The sequence below is a fragment of the Castanea sativa genome, chromosome 3 (genome assembly GCF_040712315.1).
Source record: "Castanea sativa cultivar Marrone di Chiusa Pesio chromosome 3, ASM4071231v1".
NCBI classification, from domain to species: Eukaryota; Viridiplantae; Streptophyta; class Magnoliopsida; order Fagales; family Fagaceae; genus Castanea; species Castanea sativa.
The window spans coordinates 48,395,356-48,414,518 of NC_134015.1; the positions used below are offsets into that span (position 1 = coordinate 48,395,356).

At 32.4% G+C, this 19,163-nt stretch overlaps 1 long non-coding RNA gene and 1 pseudogene across 1 annotated transcript; both read left to right on the forward strand.

Annotated features, from left to right (window-relative positions):
- The first annotated feature begins 269 nt into the window (after positions 1–269).
- Positions 270–14,344, forward strand: LOC142627733 (TMV resistance protein N-like; annotated as a pseudogene).
- Positions 14,345–17,808: 3,464 nt separating this feature from the next.
- LOC142629345 (uncharacterized) lies at positions 17,809–18,931 on the forward strand. Its single transcript, XR_012843037.1, has 3 exons — positions 17,809–17,947; positions 18,070–18,136; positions 18,795–18,931. It is a non-coding gene; the product is annotated as an uncharacterized LOC142629345 (long non-coding RNA).
- The last annotated feature ends 232 nt before the right edge of the window (positions 18,932–19,163 follow it).

The following is a 19,163-nucleotide window of genomic DNA, read 5'->3' on the forward strand; positions in this document are numbered from 1 at the left end:
ATTATGGAAAGTGGGAAGTGTTTCATAGATATTACATCTCACTTTTGATTGACTAATAATATACGAAATTTCCATTCCATTTGACCACAAAGAAAGTTCAAAGATTTATTTTAGGTTTCACACGGAAACTTGCATGATATTGCAATGAAAATGAAAAAGGCATCAGTGTGGTTCTTGGAAAGTTCAAAGAGTTATTGGTCACACCAAAAGCAATGTAAAAAGCATCAATATGGCACTTAAAAATTCAAAGAGTTGCTGGTCACACCCAAAGCAAGCCACCTTTAAAGGATACTCTTGCTTGCATTCACCCTCTTCCTAATTTGTCATTCACTTTCTTGAATTATATTGACAACCCCTTCACAGTTTTCTTTCTCCTCCTTTTAGATCTTTACAATTGTTTGTTCAAAAATCTTGATGGCTCTTGTCACCAATGAAGGAGCCTCATCTTCTTCTTTCACCCACCATCCTAATAAATTTGATGTCTTCTTGAGTTTCAGAGGTGAAGATACCCGTAATGGTTTTATAAGCCATTTGTATAAAGCGTTGTGTCAAAGGGGTATTAACACATTTATTGATGATAGCCTTCAAAGAGGGAAAGAAATTTCTGCAAGTCTACTCAAAACCATTGAAAACTCAAGGATTTCGATAATTGTATTCTCTGAAAACTATGCATCATCCACATGGTGCTTGGATGAACTTGCTAAAATTGTTGAGTGCAAGAATAATGACCAATTAGTGCGACCGGTTTTTTACAACGTAGATCCATCAGAAGTTCGCAACCAAAAAGGAAAGTATGGAAACACATTATCTAAACATAAAACAAAATTAAAGGATAACAAGAAGTTGCAGAGTTGGAGGAAAGCTTTATGTGAAGCTGCGAATATATCTGGTTGGCATTACAAGCATGAGTATGTTCCTATATTTAATGACCACTTTTATGTAGGGGTGACAAAATTTGACACGACCCGCGAACCCGACACGACACGACACGAAATTAGCAGGTTATGGGTTGAGGCTTAACGGGTTCGTGTCATATTTGGGTTGACATGGCTAACCCGTTTAATAAATGGGTTGGGTTAGTGTTGAACACATAGAACCCGTTTGACCCGTCTAACCTGTTTAATTAAATGATATTTTACCAATATACCCTTCAAACTCTTGGTATATAAACTTATTAGTTGTTGTGATTTATTTTCTTTGACATATTGTGATTGATTATTTGTGATATTGGGATATGCTTTAATTTTGGATGATTATTTGTGATGCAGTTACTCGTTAGTTCTGAATTTTATATTAAAAATATTTATTTTTTTGTTTTTTCATTAATTATTATTTTTCATTTTGATAAAATTTGATAAACAGGTCGACACGACTGACCCATTTAATAAATGGGTCGTGTTAGGATTGAGGAATCTTGACCTGTTTAATAAACATGTCGGGTTAGTGTTGAGTTATGTAGTCGAATACTCATGACTTGACATGACACGAACTCGACACGCGAACACGAATTGCCACCCCTACTTTTATGCTCTTACAAGTTCCAATGATTTTCTCATAAAAGAAAAGTTTTAATGGTTTTGTAATGACCAATAGATTTTATTGTTAAACAACTTCTATTTGATGGCTGTCCATTTCCTTTTTTAAGTTTTCCAAATTATGGATTTTTTTGGGGTCATATCTTCTACTAAGGCTGCTATGGGTCAATAGTAAAAATAAGATAACATGGTATTAGATTTTACCCAAAATTTTTTTAAAGTAAAACATAATATTAGATTATCTAACCAAATAATAAGGATTTTCTCTAATTTATGGTTTAAAATTTTTTTAGAAGAAATTCTTAGTAATTTTGTTCAAGTATTATAAGTGGGATTTCAATAAGTTTGTGCCCCTCATCTAACTGGATTTTCCATGTGAATTCTTGCCAAAAACCTAAAGCTAATTTCCTAGAAAACAATAATTAGAAAAAATCCTAATAAAGTTATAGTTCTTAGATCTATAAATTACAGTAGGCTTACTTAAAAAAAAAAATTGTAGATGTAAATTGTAACGCTCAAATTGAACATCTTGAATTTAGTTCCGGTTCATACTTCAATTTTATAATTTAACTATTTATATGTCTTGTATGCTTTGTGAATGACAGTTGCACTGAAGTTGAATTTATCCAAGAAATTGTTGAAGAGATCTCAAATTTTAAATTAAATCAGATGCCATTATTTGTTGCTCAATACCCCACTGGAATAAATTCTCGTGTAGAGGCCATAATATTGCAATTAGAAATTGGGTCAAATGATGTTCGTATGTTAGGTATGTATGGCCTTGGTGGAGTGGGTAAAACAACCATTGCAAAAGCTGTTTATAACAAAATATTAGATCATTTCGAGGGAAGCAGTTTTTTGGAAAATGTTAGAGACAAGTTAGGGACATTTGATGGCATTATCCAACTACAAGAGATACTTCTTCGTGAGACCCTAGGGATGAATGGACAACTGAAGGTGGGCAATGAATCGAAAGGAACCATTGCGATAGAGAATATACTTTGCCATAAAAGAATTCTTCTAATTCTTGATGATGTGGATAAATTATACCAAATAGAAAGATTGATTGGAAGATTTGATTGGCTTGCTTCTGGAAGTCGAATAATTATAACAACAAGAAATAAACATTTCTTACAAACTTTAAGAATATGTCATTCGACTTACAAGGTTAAGGAATTAGATGATCATGAAGCTCTTGAACTATTTAGTATGCATGCCTTTTATAAAAACAAACCCGAGGAAGATTATTCAAAACTTACTAATCAGGTTATATGCTATGCCAAGGGCCTTCCATTAGCTCTAAAAATAATTGGTGCCAATTTGTGTGGAAGAAGTGAAACGGAATGGAAAAGTGCATTAGATAAATACGAAATGATTCCTGACAAAGATATTCAAAAAGTACTCCAAGTAAGTTATCAAGGATTGGATGAAATGGAGCAAGATATTTTTCTTGATCTTGCATGTTTCTTCATGGGTCTTTACAATGATTATGTTGTAGATATACTAAATTCTTGCAATCTATACCCAGTTATTGGTATTAAAAATCTTATAGACAAGTGTCTCATAACTGTTGATCAATTTAACAAATTATGGATACATGACTTGCTACAATAAATGGGTAGAGAGATTGTTCGACAGGAATCACCACAAATACCCGGATTACGTAGTAGACTATGGTGTTATGAGGATGGTTTTGAAGTACTAACGGAAAATAAGGTATAACTTCGTTTCATTCAACTTTTTACTTTTTTTCCTTGATATAATTTTTTTTTCTTTGTTTTTGAAACAAAATTCACGTTTGTCAACGTGGTTAAAATTTAATAGTTAGTGAATTCTTTTGTTTGATGTGATTCACTAAATGTTTTGTCCAATTAGGGATCTGATAGCATTCGAGGCATAATAATAATCTCACCTGAACCAACAAAGTTGCAACTAAAAGCTAACTGTTTTGAGAAGATGGGAAATCTCAAGTTCCTTTTGGTTAGTAATGTTGACACTTGTGGAGATCTCGAATATCTTCCTGATGGATTAAGGGTGCTTGATTGGTCTAGATTTCCTTCATCTTCCTTACCATCCAATTTTCATCCTCACAACCTTGTTGTACTTAACATGCCACAAAGTCCCGTTATATTGGACAAGATTTTCGAGGTATAATTATTTTTATTTATCTATAAATTATTATATAACTTCATTGAACTATATTTTAACATTTGTTCAAGTTAAATTTTGATTTATTTTTTTTCCCTACAGAGGATACAATGCAAAAGCTTGACATATATGAATTTCAGTTCTTGTAAATACATTACAAATTTACCGAACTTATTGAGTGCCGCCCCAAATATAAAAGAATTGAATCTTAGTGAATGTAAAAAATTAGTCGAGGTTCATGAATCTGTTGGATGTCTTGCTAAGCTTGAAGGCTTAGATCTCGAGGATTGCTTTAAACTTCGAATCCTTCCAAGCTACATCTCAATAAAGTCTCTTAAACTTTTAAATCTTCATTGGTGCATAAGGGTTAAGAGCTTGCCCGATATTCCACAAGAAATGAAAAATTTAAAGTATCTATGTTTGGCATACACTTCCATTAGAGAGCTTCCTCCATCATTTAGGAATCTCACTGGGCTTGAGCGATTAGATCTAACTTCTTGTTTCAATTTGTGCCATCTTCCAAGAAGCATCGATCAATTGCAACATCTTCGCATACTCAAGCTTTATGATTATGACCATTTGCAACTATATTTGTCAAATTATGGTATTCTGAGGTTGAATTTTATAAAAAAGTTGACTTCTTGTTTCACCCCCTCAAAGAAATGTTTATTATCGGGGAGAGAAGATTGGAGCCTCCAAGAAAGCATTGTCAAATTCAATAGATTACAATCTCTTCTAATTAGGAATTCCAAGTTCCTTCAGAAAATTCCAAAGCTTCCAGAAAGTATAAGAGAAGTACACGCAACAAATTGCATTTCGTTGAGTTCAAAATCTGTAAGAAAATTATTCCTTCAGGTACCCCTCTCTCTCTTTCTCAAAGTAATAATAGAAACAAATTTGGTTACCTTTGCAAATACATTATTGGATTTGCTAAATTTCAATTTCTCTAATTTCCAAATTGCATACAGTTTAGAAGAAAGTTAGAGCTTCCACAAAATACAAAATATGAAGACAACATATTATCACATCAGATTGATTACTCTTCCAAGATTGATTCCTCTTCCAGGATTGATTGTTTACTCTCCTTCTCCAAGCCCCCATACAGTCTACATGCATTTCTGATGGATTCTATAAAGGATTGTGTAGAGTCATATCATATTGCAGTAACAGGAAAGAAGATTCCAAAGTGGTTCAACCATCAAAGTATTGAAAGTTCCATATCATTTTGGATTGGTCCTAAAGTTCCAACAATTGCGGTTTGTTTAGCTTTTCATCTAGTTCCGTTGAAGGACAGTTATGCTAATAATGATAAGTACGGTTCTGTACATGATGATCTAATCAGTTGGGGTTGTGATGTCAACATTTTCACCAACGGTCATACGCAATCTTTCACGTTTTCGAGGTGGTTCAGTCCTCTGAAGTGTGATCATCTGTGGTTTTACGGTGATTCTGATAGCAAATTACAGCAGTATTTGGGAAACATGATGCAAGGTGATTGGAATCTTGTTGAGTTTTCATGTAAAATCTCTTGGTGGAAAAGTAAAAACGGAAAATTTGCTCCTGTGATTGCAAGGATGGGGGTACATGCAGAATGCATTTGTCATCCACCAAATTCTGTTATCATCGATGACAACTGTAAAAATGTTGATGACAACTCTAACTACTCTGAAAATGTTGATGATAGCTCTGATGAGAGTTGACACTGAGCTTGCACCTTTAATATCTCCTTTCTCCACTTCTAGTTTGACCATCTTCAGTGTATTAAAGCAATGATGGCTGTGATTTGGTTTTGTCATCAATTGCCCATATGACTCAAATGGGTCTGACTTGGTTTTGGGATTTGACTCAACTGTTGGAGTTGGGTTTGATTTGGCTTCCTCTACAATGGCCGATTCGTCTGCAAACTATGATTCTAGCTTCAACCCATATCCATAGTAGAAGAAAATGAGAACCTCTTGATCAAATATTGAGGAAACATGGCAAGGTATTGTTATTACATTGAAATTGTTTTTATTTTGCATCATCTTTGTTGAATGCCAAAGTATGTCTCCCTCTTTAGTTGTATTGTTTGATTTGCATCTTTGTCATTTCTCGTTCTTTTTTAATAAATTAATGTGCTCATTAATAAAGGGGTACTAAGCCAATTTGAAAGGATATATTAATGCAAAGAAAATAACAGAATTTATAAAAGAAACTAGTAATTTGATCTGTTGCAGAGTTTTATTCCATTTATGGGCCAAGAAGTTTTCGAAATTATTCTAGAAAAAAAAAGCATTAAATTGTTCTGTTTAGTGGACAAGTAAATCCAAGATGAATATTATAATTTATATTGATGAAGATCAACATCTACTTTGTCATAGTATAGAGATCACTTGTACTGAATTTGAATTTTTGGTATAATTAGGTGAGCACATTTTTTATGGGATTTTGAAGGTGAAGAGTGGTATTTGGCAGCTGAGGCCTGCCCAATTTGGCAGAAGTAAGCATTTATTTATTAGGAATAACAAAAAATCTTACTAATAGATTTTGCTTCCTTCAAAAAAGGGGGAAAATAATGGTTCTTTTTTTTTTAATACAATTTTATGATTTTAATTGTCTTAACATGCAGATGAATTAGGTGATTGTGATAATGAAAAAAAGGCCACCTGAGGCCTTATTGCTATGATCACCTGCCTAGACTTCTGCATGGTTTGAACCATTTTCCAATGCTGATTTCCCTCCAATTGTTTGTGTGTAGTGTACTAGTATTTATTTTTATCTTGGTTGTACTTTCACAAGTACAACTTCTTGAGACATACTAATTATGTATCATCATTTGTTTGAAGAAAATTCTATATCATGTTCTGTTAGAAGATTCATGTTATCGTATTTGTACAATATATATAATCACATGGTTTATTGCTTTGCAAGGTATTCAAATAAACATGCAACAATGCTTCTACCGAGCGAGAAATCTTATGCGTGGGTCGGTTTTTTACTTGTTGGACATGTTTTTAATACATTTTCTGCTTAAGATGTTGCCTTAGAAGTTAAAACTCATGGCTAGCCCTTCTTTTATTCAAACTTTACAGACTCCATACTAACAATTTTGTTTTTAGTCAGTTTTGTTTTTTAGTTTTTTGCTTCTTGGAGTTGTTTTTAGTACATTTTCTGCTTAAGATCTTGGTTAGCCCTTTCTTTTTATTCAAACTTCAAGACTCCGAACTAAGGATTTTTTTTTTTAAAGTATTCTGTTTTGGTTTCCTCTGTTTTGATGTCTATTCTTCTTCTTACTCTAACCTGCTGCCCAATTGTTTTTTTCTTTATAGGCATTTATTTGATCCTCTCACTCTTGATTTTTTAATGCCAAAGTCTCTATATATCTTTACAGGCTGAGGACTTGAACTAAGTGTTTTATTTATTTATTTATTTTAAAGGTTTAAGGCTTAGTGGAGGAGAGTTTTATCAGGCTGAGGACTTGAACTAAGGATTTATTTTCTTTTCTCTGCTTAATCCTGACTCCATTGGTTTTCATACATAGGTGTATGAAGTTGGTTAAATAATCAGTCTATAAATGCATATACATTTTCATTTGATGTTATCCTAAATTCAATTCATTAATTAAAGCCACTATGAATATGTCTAACATCTCCCCAAAATTCTTTCCTTAAGTCCCCAAAAAAAATAAGTAACAGAAAAAGTTCTGCAATTTGGAACTAGAACTTTAGAAATTATTATAGTCTCTTATGATCTCTAGCACTTAAATGAATTGTAGCTCAACAAAAGAAATACTAGTTTCTTTGTTTAATCTTGAAGCATTTTAGTCTTCTCTAACAATCCCCTTCCCCTCCTCCCCACCCCCTAAAAAAATGTCTAAAATACCGAATGAAACAAGCAACAGAAAAAGGTGATGAAAGAAAATGCTAGCAATTTGGAACTAGAACTATAGACATCATTATGACTTCTATTTTCACTTGAAGATATTATGGAATTCTATCTGCAAGTTTGGGTTGTTTTATTTTTACAGGAATAATTGTAAGTAGATTTGTTTAATTGATATGGCCCTAATTTTCTCTTAAATTGCATATGTAGATCTCAAAAGTATGGGAGCTTCCTGTCTCGTTTCTTCTAAAACTAACTACCACAATTTTAGAATGTTGGAGATTGTATGCATAAGCCACACTTTTTATTTGCTTGCAACTAATTCATGCCTTTTAATCATCCCATTGTTTTCCTCCTCCCACACACCCATTTCCCTTTCTGGTTTAGAGTACTCTTTGGCCAACTCCTCTTTTCTTGACTATATAATAGGAAAAGAGCCCCAAAAAGGAGATGTCAACCTGTTGTATGATAGATGCCAACTTGGATTGAATAGATTTTTATTTGATAATTCCTTTCTGGTTTATAGTACTCTTTGGCCAAATCCTCTGTTCTTGACTATATAATAGAAAAAGAGCCCCAGAAAGGAGATGTCAACCTGTTGTATGATAGATGCCAACTAGGATTGAATAGATTTTTGTTTGAAAATTGTAGCTTGAAGCTTGAATTACACTATGTGGATAATTATTTTAACAACCAATGGAAAGTGCTAGCCACATTTGCGCTTATTAGCCAAAACGACTAGTCTAGTTGTAAATAGGGTCCTCATAATCACTTATAAACCCAAGATCCATTTAGTAAACACCCTATGTGGGACTCAATGAGATAGGAAATGGGTTATGGAAGAAAATTTAGGAAGCCTACTTTGGAGACAGTGAAAGGACTTGCACATAAGTCATTTTCAAGCTTAATGAGGGAAGAGGGAGATTTGTATTTGTATTTGGAGTTAATGAAACATGAATTGTGTTAGGAAGTCTAAAATTTACTGCAGCACATCAACTCATTTACATATGCTTATAGGTCTTATTCGCTTGTTGAAGAATATTATAATGAACATAATTATGGAATAGTCTTTTAAGCATATGACATAGATTTCTGGTTTGAACTTTGCACAAGTATTGCACTTTTTATTTTTGATAATGTGCACAAGTCTGGGAACTTCAGAAAATAGATAATTTGTGCAATCCACCAACCTAGGAGTAATGGATCCGCAAAATTCGGTGATAAGTAAGAAATGGTATAGCATCATAAAATGGTCTAAAACTTTTTTTTTCTAGGATATAATAGTATGGATTAGAATCATCTGTCATTTGCTTTAAATTTGGTGGGGATTACTTGTAATGGGAGGAGACTCCACCCTGTGTACAAAGCTTAAATGCCTCCAATGTACAGTTATTTGTAATTGTTAATGAATTTCTTTATATATATAAAGAAATTCATTATTAATTACAATATATATATATATATACACACACACACATAGAGAAGAATTTGTAAAATTTCAAACATATACAAATTACTTCACTACTGTGTGAAACTAACTTTTCTTACCTTATAGGTATTTTTGTACTTTTGCCTAATTTATTTTAAAGTAAAATAAGCCAAATTGTAAATTGTAAATTGTAATGCTCAAATTGAACATCTTGAATTTAGTTCAGGTTCATACTTCAATTTTATAATTTAACTATTTATACGTCTTGTATGCTTTGTGAATGACAGTTGTACCGAATTTGAATTTATCCAAGAAATTGTTGAAGAGATCTCAAATTTTAAATTAAATCAGATGCCATTATTTGTTGCTCAATACCCTATTGGAATAAATTCTCACGTAGAGGCCATAATATTGCAATTAGAAATTGGGTGAGATGATGTTTGTATGTTAGGTATGTATGGCCCTGGTGGAGTGGGTAAAACAACCATTGCAAAAGCTGTTTATAACAAAATATTAGATCATTTTGAAGGACGTAACTTTTTGGAAAATGTTAGAGACAAGTCAGGGACATTTGATGGCATTATCCAACTACAAGAGATACTTCTTTGTGAGACCCTAGGGATGAATGGACAACTGAAGGTGTGCAGTGAATTGAAAGGAACCATTGCGATAGAGAACATACTTCGCAATAAAAGAATTCTTCTAATTCTTGATGATGTGGATAAATTATACCAAATAGAAAGATTGATTGGAGGATGTGATTGGCTTGCTTCTGGAAGTCAAATAATTATAACAACAAGCAATAAGCATTTGTTACAAACTTTAAGAATACGCCATTCGACTTACAAGGTTAAGGGATTAGATGATCATGAAGCTCTTGAACTATTTAGTATGCATGCCTTCATAAAAACAAACCCGAGGAAGATTATTCAAAACTTACTAATCAGGTTATATTTTATGCCAAAGGCCTTCCATGAGCTCTATCAATAATTGGTGCCAAGTTGCGTGGAAGAAGTGAAATGGAATGGAAAAGTGCATTAGATAGGAAATGGGTTATGGAAGAAAATTTAGGAAGCCTACTTTGGAGACAGTGAAAGGACTTGCACATAAGTCATTTTCAAGCTTAATGAGGGAAGAGGGAGATTTGTATTTGTATTTGGAGTTAATGAAACATGAATTGTGTTAGGAAGTCTAAAATTTGCTGCAGCACATCAACTCATTTACATATGCTTATAGGTCTTATTAGCTTGTTGAAAAATATTATAATGAACATAATTATGGAATAGTCTTTTAAGCATATGACTTAGATTTCTGGTTTGAACTTTGCACAAGTATTTGCACTTTTTTTTTTGATAATGTGCACAAGTCTTACACTGATACTAACAAAATTTAAGCAACATTGGGAACTTCAGAAAATAGATAATTTGTGCAATCTACCAACCTAGGAGTAATGGATCCGCAAAATTCGGTGATAAGTAAGAAATAGTATAGCATCATAAAATGGTCTGAAACTTTTTTTTTTCCTGGATATAATAGTATGGATTATAATCATTTGTCATTTGCTTTAAATTTGGTGGGGATTACATGTAATTGGAGGAGTCTCCACCCTGTGTACAAAGCTTAAATGCCTCCAATGTACAGTTATTTGTAATTGTTAATGAATTTCTTTATATATATAATGAAATTCATTAATAATTACAATATATATATATATATATATATACACACACACATATAGAGAAGAATTTGTAAAATTTCAAACATATACAAATTACTTCACTACTGTGTGAAACTAACTTTTCTTACCTTTGAAAGTTTGGGAGGGAAAAATTTTTTTTCATATGTTAGCTTTTTTCTTGATTTATTATTTTTTTAATATCTTTTTCAAAATAAGAACACAATGATAGCCAGTAAAATGGGTCTATTGAGAAGAACGGCAAATTGGAACTTGTGATACGTGAATGTTGATTTGGATTTGGATTTTGGATGCTCTCTTTTGTTTTTATTTTATGTTTACGTACGGGAGATGTGACATTTGTCAAATTTCTGTGTTTTTAATAGATTTGGTTACAGGGCAAGATAGACTTCAGCTTATGTCTCGACTCTCCACTGTGACATTCTCAGTTCTCGTGAACAGACCCCCAACTGGCATCTTCAGCATTATAGGGGTTTGAGTAAGAGGATTGTAGGAGCAACAGGAATTCTTTTTTGGTTTCCAGGTGGGAAAGGGAATTGAGATTTCACACTTCTTTATAGATGACCACATATCATCTTCTTCTGGAGATGTACAACTGAGCAAAGCTATCTTAGTTGTCTGCTTCTTTTCTTTGAGACTCCTGAATTAAAAATGAAATGGGTTGTATGGGAGACTATTGGCAGTTGTTTAAGGCTATAAGGTAGGTTCTCTTTTCATGCCAATATAAGTTTGTGGTTGCTGCTAGAAACCATGTTTTAGGCTGTTTGGAATACTAATGTTATAATCCAAGGATTGAATCGTAGGGCCATTACCATGTTTGTAGTCTTGATTAAGTTGATATTATTAGTCATATTTTCTTTCCTATTATCATTATCTTCAAATCAAATATGTAAGCAAGTCCCATAAATTAATATAAATATATATACACACACATATATAGCTAAAGTCATAAATTATTTTATAAAATGCTAATTTAGTGAGTTGTTATTGGTAAGTTAAAAAGTGATGTTCGTGGACCAAATAAAAACCAGTAAGAATTTGCAAAATCAATAGTTTGTAAAAATAGCATTACTCACTTAAAGATCGATTATCTTCCTGATGAAAGTTTACTTCTGTCATAGTCAAGCAAAATTATGCTTGACATGTTAGAACGAGATGTTGGAGTAGATTCAACCATTACGTGGGCTTTCATTCTTTTTATTCAACAGTTCCAGAATATGAGTTTGTTGGGTAATTTAAGGTATTCTCTTCTTGATTCTCAAAAAATAAAAAAAGTATTCCCTTCTTTACTGAGTTTCAGGTAAATCCTCGCGTAAGTGCAATATTATTCATTTACTCAAATTATAGGTCTTCCACAGGTAAATATTTTTGTGAGAAGATACAATATATATTGAAAATTTTTCATTTTAAACACAATAGTTTAAAGATATAACAAATTAAACCCTGGGCTGAGTTTGAAAAAAAATATTAATAATAACAAAGTAATTTATTAACTTATATTAAAGCTCAAATATAATATCATTCTATTTACATAGTTGAGAGGTTTAATTTGTTATATATTGTTTTTTTACCTCACTCCGATTTTATGAATATAATTTTGAGCATCTCGATATGCTAAATGCTTGCCTTCGAGCGAAGTCCAATTAATATATTTATTAACAAAAATGTTTTACTCTATGCTCCATGAGTTTGTGTGAAAATCACAAAATATTCAAAATGACGTAGCTAAAGGAAGTTGGCATCTCATTTTATACGTACACCCACCAAATCTGGTCGGAGTTTGATAATCTCATTGCAGCATCATGCTCAAAATTTCATACCCATCCGCAATCTCTCACTTGGTCAAACTTTCAACAATCCTTTTATTCATTTATTTATTTATTTTAGTCTTTGACTTACGCTTTAGGAAATACTTGTTACACACATCTTGTTGTACAGATGCGAAAATTGCATTGAAAACGTGACTTGAAATTGTTACTTTCAGACTTTGAAATATACTTGTTACATATTTTGTTGCACACGCAAAAATTGCACGGAAAACATAAATTGAAGCTGTACTCTTAGACTTTGATTTCAGCTCAATTGGAGTATTGTGCTTGCAGACGTACCATCAGTGTTCGGATATGTTGAACAACCGTGCACCAAATTCACTTATGTGTCACATGCAAATCTTCATAATAAGAGTTCCAGTATAGATGTCTTTAATCTGCATTTGAACACTTAATGCATTAAATTTGACAGTGATCTTTTGTCAGGCAATAGAACTCATCCCATGGTTGTTGATGCTCTGTTAAAATCAAATGATTAGCTTGACATTGCATCCTCAATTCATCAACCGGCAGGATTTTGGAAGGTTTGAACTTTACACATTATCATGAAACTTCTAGGTTTTACTTTACAGCACTGACATAGTCTCTCTGAAAGTGCAGTTAGACGACTCAATCTTAAAAATCATTGAAATTTCTGACGTACAAGCTCTCAAGGAAGCAAGAGACATTATCCAACGCATTCGAAGAAGGGAGCTATATCAGGTATCTTATTACAATTGCAAGATGGGGAAGAGGTAGTAATGTTTGAAATTCTTCATGTCTCAAAATCTTTAACTTCTCCTAGAGTAAATCTTGGATAATATCTACCGTAAAGTCAATATAATTTTATCGACTTGATATGTTTCTCAGTTCTTCAATGAGTTCTCTGTCCCAATGGACAAAATGGAGCACTTCCAAACGATCACTCCCCAAGATATCATTTGCTCCCAGGTCCAAAAAAGATGTATGATTTTACCATGTTTCTCCTCATCCAGCATCAAATTCTTCAAGGTACTGAGATCGGATCACTTCTCAATCAGGATTTTTTTTTTTTTAATAATATTTTTGCTTATCATTGATTTTTTTTTCCCCAATTTTTATGGAATATTTTAATCATAATGCTGCAGGTTAGCATATGTTGAATTCAAACTCAGTGATATAGAGGGTAGCCTTCAACTTTAGCATAAGATTGAATATCCGGAATCAGGACTATTTATGCTTAGAAAATTATTTACTTAAACCTGAGTACATGGTGAATTTACTGATGTCGTTTGCAAAATCCTTGATGAATTAAATTACAACCTAAAAACCGTTAATTGAATAAATCAGTATCATGTTAACTACATGGTCAACTATATTTCCAAGGTAGAAGGCAGAAAACCTCATACAAAAAGTGCTTACAATGTTGGTTAACTAAGACTTACAGCTTATGCTTTAGAAATCAACAGTAATTCTGCTAAATGCCACCTGCTTGATGTACTGACAACGAATCCCAATTTAATTAAAGGCACTGCTTTTAAATTTTAATCCTTCTTGAAGCTGAATTGGTTTAACTAATAATTCATGAACAGTTTTTTTTAGTGAAAATAATATTACTTACACATTGTGAGAATTAACAGCTTGACTTTTGCCAGGATTATGACAGCAATGAGATGTTCTCAATCCAAGATGATTGCATCAGCCACTTGCTGCCTGCATTTTACCAAGATATGATAGTGAGGGTGTACTCTAAGAAGCCTGAACTGGTTTGTGGAAAATAAGACATTGATTTTGCTAAGTCATTTATATGGTTAGGACATTTCTTTATGACCATGAATTATATGCAAATGTTACATACAGGTGGAAGCAGTGTCTGAGGCCTTCGAAAACTTTCAACTGAAGACTTATGGAATGAAAGCACAGGTTCATTCAACTCCTGACTCAAAAAAGCAGTGCCGGAGATAATTACTTGCTAGAAGATGTGTATGACGTTTATATTTCTCTTAATTGGAATAGGTACATAGTCATTGATGAAGAAACATAGTAATGCCATGAGCAAATGTGCGATGTCCATACATAATGAATAATATGAGCAAATGCGTATATCCAAATATCTCAATTCCAGGTATAAATGTATAAAATGAATCTCACTCAATTTGCTTGGATACCCAAGCTTAAAATTTCCATGTTGCTCTCATATATACCAGCTATTGGGGCTGTACTATAGTGTGTTGATTGCGATTCTGGTTTGTGTATTCAACAAATGGGATATGCAGAATATAGGGTAAGAAAATAAGCAGGTGCTGATTTAGTGGAACTACTTGAAAACTTGTCTCTAGAAAATATTAAATTAATTGGAATTGTAGACCTTAATTATATTCAAAATTCATAATTCACAATTTCCTAAGATTAGTTGTGGATACTTCTAATGTTTCTAAGTCGGATCCTTTTGATGGAAATAAGGGCTATTTCCTAAGAAGCATGGACACAGACATGACATGGAACACAGTGATACAACAATTCTTCTTGCTACGCTAATGGTAGTTGCTGTTCAAGCTCTTTCCATGACAATGCCTAGCTCAAGTATGAGCAGAGCTCAAAAACCTTCCACTAAGTACTTCCCATCAAGTTTGGGACCAATCAATCCTGTTACCTCACACCTTGACACATTTGAACTTCCCATTTTTTTTTTAAAAAAAAAAATTTATCACCTTATGTTGAACTTCAAAAGTCCCATTTGGATAAACTTTATCACCTTAGGGTGTCGTACCCGTGTACATTTCATACCAGTGTCGTATTGACTATTTCATGTTATAATTTTTAAAAAATTTCTCATGTTACCATGTCGTACTCATGTCCGTGCTTTCTAGGGGAATACTCAATTTTTGTTGAATGGGAGATTGTTTTTGGAAAAAGAATACCAGCTCTTAGGCTTTTTAAGGTTTTTTTAAAAAAATTTATTATTATTATTATTTTTTTATATAAACTAATGGCTTATTGCCTTATTGGTGATTATTTTAGCATTTTCTTTGGAAATGCTCCAGATTCATTATTCGATTATAATGTTATTTCATTTTAGGGAAATCTTTTTAGTAATTTTGACAGTTCCAAAACTAATCCTCACTATAATTAGATTGCTCAAGAGGACAAGGAAAAAAATCAAACCAAACTTGATCTTTAAAATATAGAACTCATTAAAATAGAAAGATAAAGAGTAATTAGTAGGTACTCTTAGAATACAATAACATGGTGTTTCTTTTTCTCACATTCCTAATGGGTCCCACCATAAATGTGAGAAAAAAGAGCACCATTGTATTTTAAGAGTATCTAATAATTTTTCTTAGATTTGTAAGTTACTTTAACAAAACAGGGTATTTTTTTTCCCTTATATATATATATATACACACACACAAACACATACACTCCAAGAGAAATATGCATCAAGGGAAATTAAGCCATCTAAGCAGGGTGAAGTCTCCTCCAATGACAGAGACTCTGCCACCATTTTACAGCAAATGCTGCCAAACATTTTGCAACACTGTTACACAAATATAATTGTTTGAGCCAAACATTACATTCCAATTTCCAATCAGAAAAAGAGTGCAGTAAAATCAAAACATCCCTAACAAATATGACAACTGAGTGAATAGAATCAAATATTTGATATATACATCAGTTTTTTCTTAATAATTTGATAGCTGTAACATGGAGATGAAATTTAAATCTTAAGTGGTGAGAGGATAAAAAATAGTGGGACGATAAAAAAAATTTTAATTTCCCTCATTTTTCTTTAGTTGGGAGTGAAAAAATGGAAGGATAAAAAAAATAAGTTTGTATAAATTTACTCATATGCCCTTCTTAAAAAATTATGCCCAATTAAAACAAAAAAGTAACAAATAACCAAAAAAATACAATAACCCAAATTTATTAAAAAATAAAAATCATGTCCAAAAAAAAAAGAAAAAGAAGGAAGAGGTAACATCTAGTGGAAAGCAAAAGGGTAAAAAAAAAAAAAAAAAAAAGAATGAGAACATAAGGCAAACATTTATTACAACTGGAATAGAAAAAAATTAAAAAGAGCAACGTACAAGCGCATGTGCAACTTGCACTTGGGCATTTTTGTCATTAGCTATTAGATTTTTCTCATTAAATTTTCTCCTCATTTTGAAGAGAAAACTTTTTAGTAGGAATGAGAGAAAACACCAGAATCCTATCATCATTTTCTTCCATCATTTTCCCTATTTTTTTTTTCCATCATCCTTAAAATCAACTCTGCCCAACACACCCTAAATGACATGAAAATATAAAATGATATCAATCAATTGAGTTATAAGGCTCATGGCATATTCATAATTTACATTTGAAGTAGTTTTTTTTTTAAGTTATAAGGATGCATATTCATAATTTATGTGCGTTTGGCAAAAATTATTTTTGCTAACTTATTTTATTATTTAGCTTATTTTTACTATTATTCATAGCTCTCACTGCATTTTTTGATACTATTCATGGGTCCTACAGTACTATTTTAGCTAATTTTTACCTTCATTTATAATATTTTCAATTAAAAGCTTTTAATTTCAACAAAATAAGTGAATCTCGAATGGACCTTATATGTTTTTTTATGACCAAAATGCAAAACTAACTCTTTAAGTTTTATCTTTTATCATTTCAGTATTCTAAAATTAAGTTTTTTTATTTTAGTCCTCTAAGTTTTAAATATAGTTAATCCAATTTTCCATTAAGTCTTTTGTTAAATGCTACTGTCCACTTCCCAAGACATGATGTTTTGGATTTTTTTTTTTTTTAATTTCTTAATTTCAAAAAACTGGAAAACGTTAATTAAGAAAAAAAAATTCAGAAACTCAACTCTCTCTCTCTCTCTCTCTCTCTTTGTAAAAATGGCAACGTGACAACCACAGCACACCCTCATGACTCATCTCTCTCATTCGTCTCCTCCTTCGTCTTCCTTCCAAACCTTTCTTCTTCTTCTTCTTCTTCTTCAACCTTCGGACCCAATTCTCTCAAAACTTAAGGGTGGCAAAATAAGCTCAAACCCACTTATCCATCCAAAGTTACCCACTTTAATTAAACTCAAACACACCCAACTATTATTTAAATTAAATGAGCATCAATCCAATTAAATTCAGTAAAAATTGAATTTTAACTAGAAACTCATTGAGACCCGTTTTAACCCAAAAACAATAAACCCAAATTTAACCCAGCCCTAAAAAAAAAAAATAAAAAAATAAAAAAAACCCAGCCCCTCTCTGCCTCTCGACTCTCTCTCCTCAGTCCTCAGACTAGGGTTTTCAAAATTTCCTTCATTTTCTCGACCTCCAATCATGTTTTAATCGGTAAGTTTGTTGTGTTTCTTTGAATTGATTACTAATCTTGTTCGTGCCGATTCAGATTTCGCAGTTTCCTTAATTTTCTCAGCCTCCATTCGATTTTCTCTTGGTCTCCCATCTCTCAGCTGCTGTATTTTGCTCAGGTGAGCACAATCTCTATCTCTCTCTCTCATTTTTTTACTTGCACCGGTTGAGATGGTGGTAACCCCAACTGGTTCTAATGTGGATTTTGTTGGGTCTAACTGTTCTGGTGAATCCACTGTAGTTATGCATTTGGGGTGTTTGATAAAGAGTCCTAGAGCTTGAAGATTGTTCCTGTTGCCTTTGACAAGGTGGAATTTTCTATACGATTTGCTTAGAAAGTTTTAAAATTTGGTTTTTTTGGTTTACTGTTTGGTTGCTTTGAAAATGTGGGATAAGTTTGCTTATTTGCTCATTTGGTGGCTAATGGGTTGTGGAATGTGTAGTTGTTTACTGTTGGGTTGCTGATGAAATTTTGGAGTTTAACTAGGCTTTTGTTGTAGAAATTTGAGCTTGTTGTCTTTGAGTACTGAAGTAATTTTATTACGTACTGAGTAACCAAATGTTGTAACTTCAGCAAGTGTGCACTATATTTAGATCATTTGAATTTTGCTGATTTCAATCAACCAAAAAGTTTTTGAATCTATATTTAGATCATTTGGCTTATTGTACTGTCTCTTATGCAACATTCTACTTTCTATTTATTAGAAACTAATGGAAGCATTTTGGTAATCTTTTCTTCTATCTTCTGCTAAGATACAAATGCTCTTTGTGACAGACCTGGTGCTAGTGCACTGTTTAGATATTTGAAGTTTAAATATGAAATGATCATACTTATTTGCTAGTTCTGGTTATGGTTAATGCTTTTATAGCAAAGTGTTATCGTTCTTTGGTTATGCCATGCCCACAACTCCTGATGCTACTTGGCACCCTTATGTACAATAATAATATATTTTGACGTGTCTGCAGGAGGCAGCAAAACCTGAGGAGGATAAGGAAGTGGTTATTAAAGACCAGGAAGCAGATTTTGCAGAAGTTCATAGTCCTGTGAAGTCTTATGCAAGTGACGATGGCACTGATGACTGGATATAATTGATTATTAGTCATAAAAGACTATCTATTGGTTTTATTGAAAAGGATAGGAATGCTAAAATGAAACCATTGCTTATTGCAATGTGATTGGCCTATTATCTGCTTGTTCTTGTGCAGGCTCATTTTTTATCTCATTACATTTTGTTTTTTCTTGTACTAGAATATATGTACTAGAATATAAGATGTAATTCTTGTGCTCATTAAATAGAATTCTGATTTATTTATGTCGAAGAATATATTCTAATA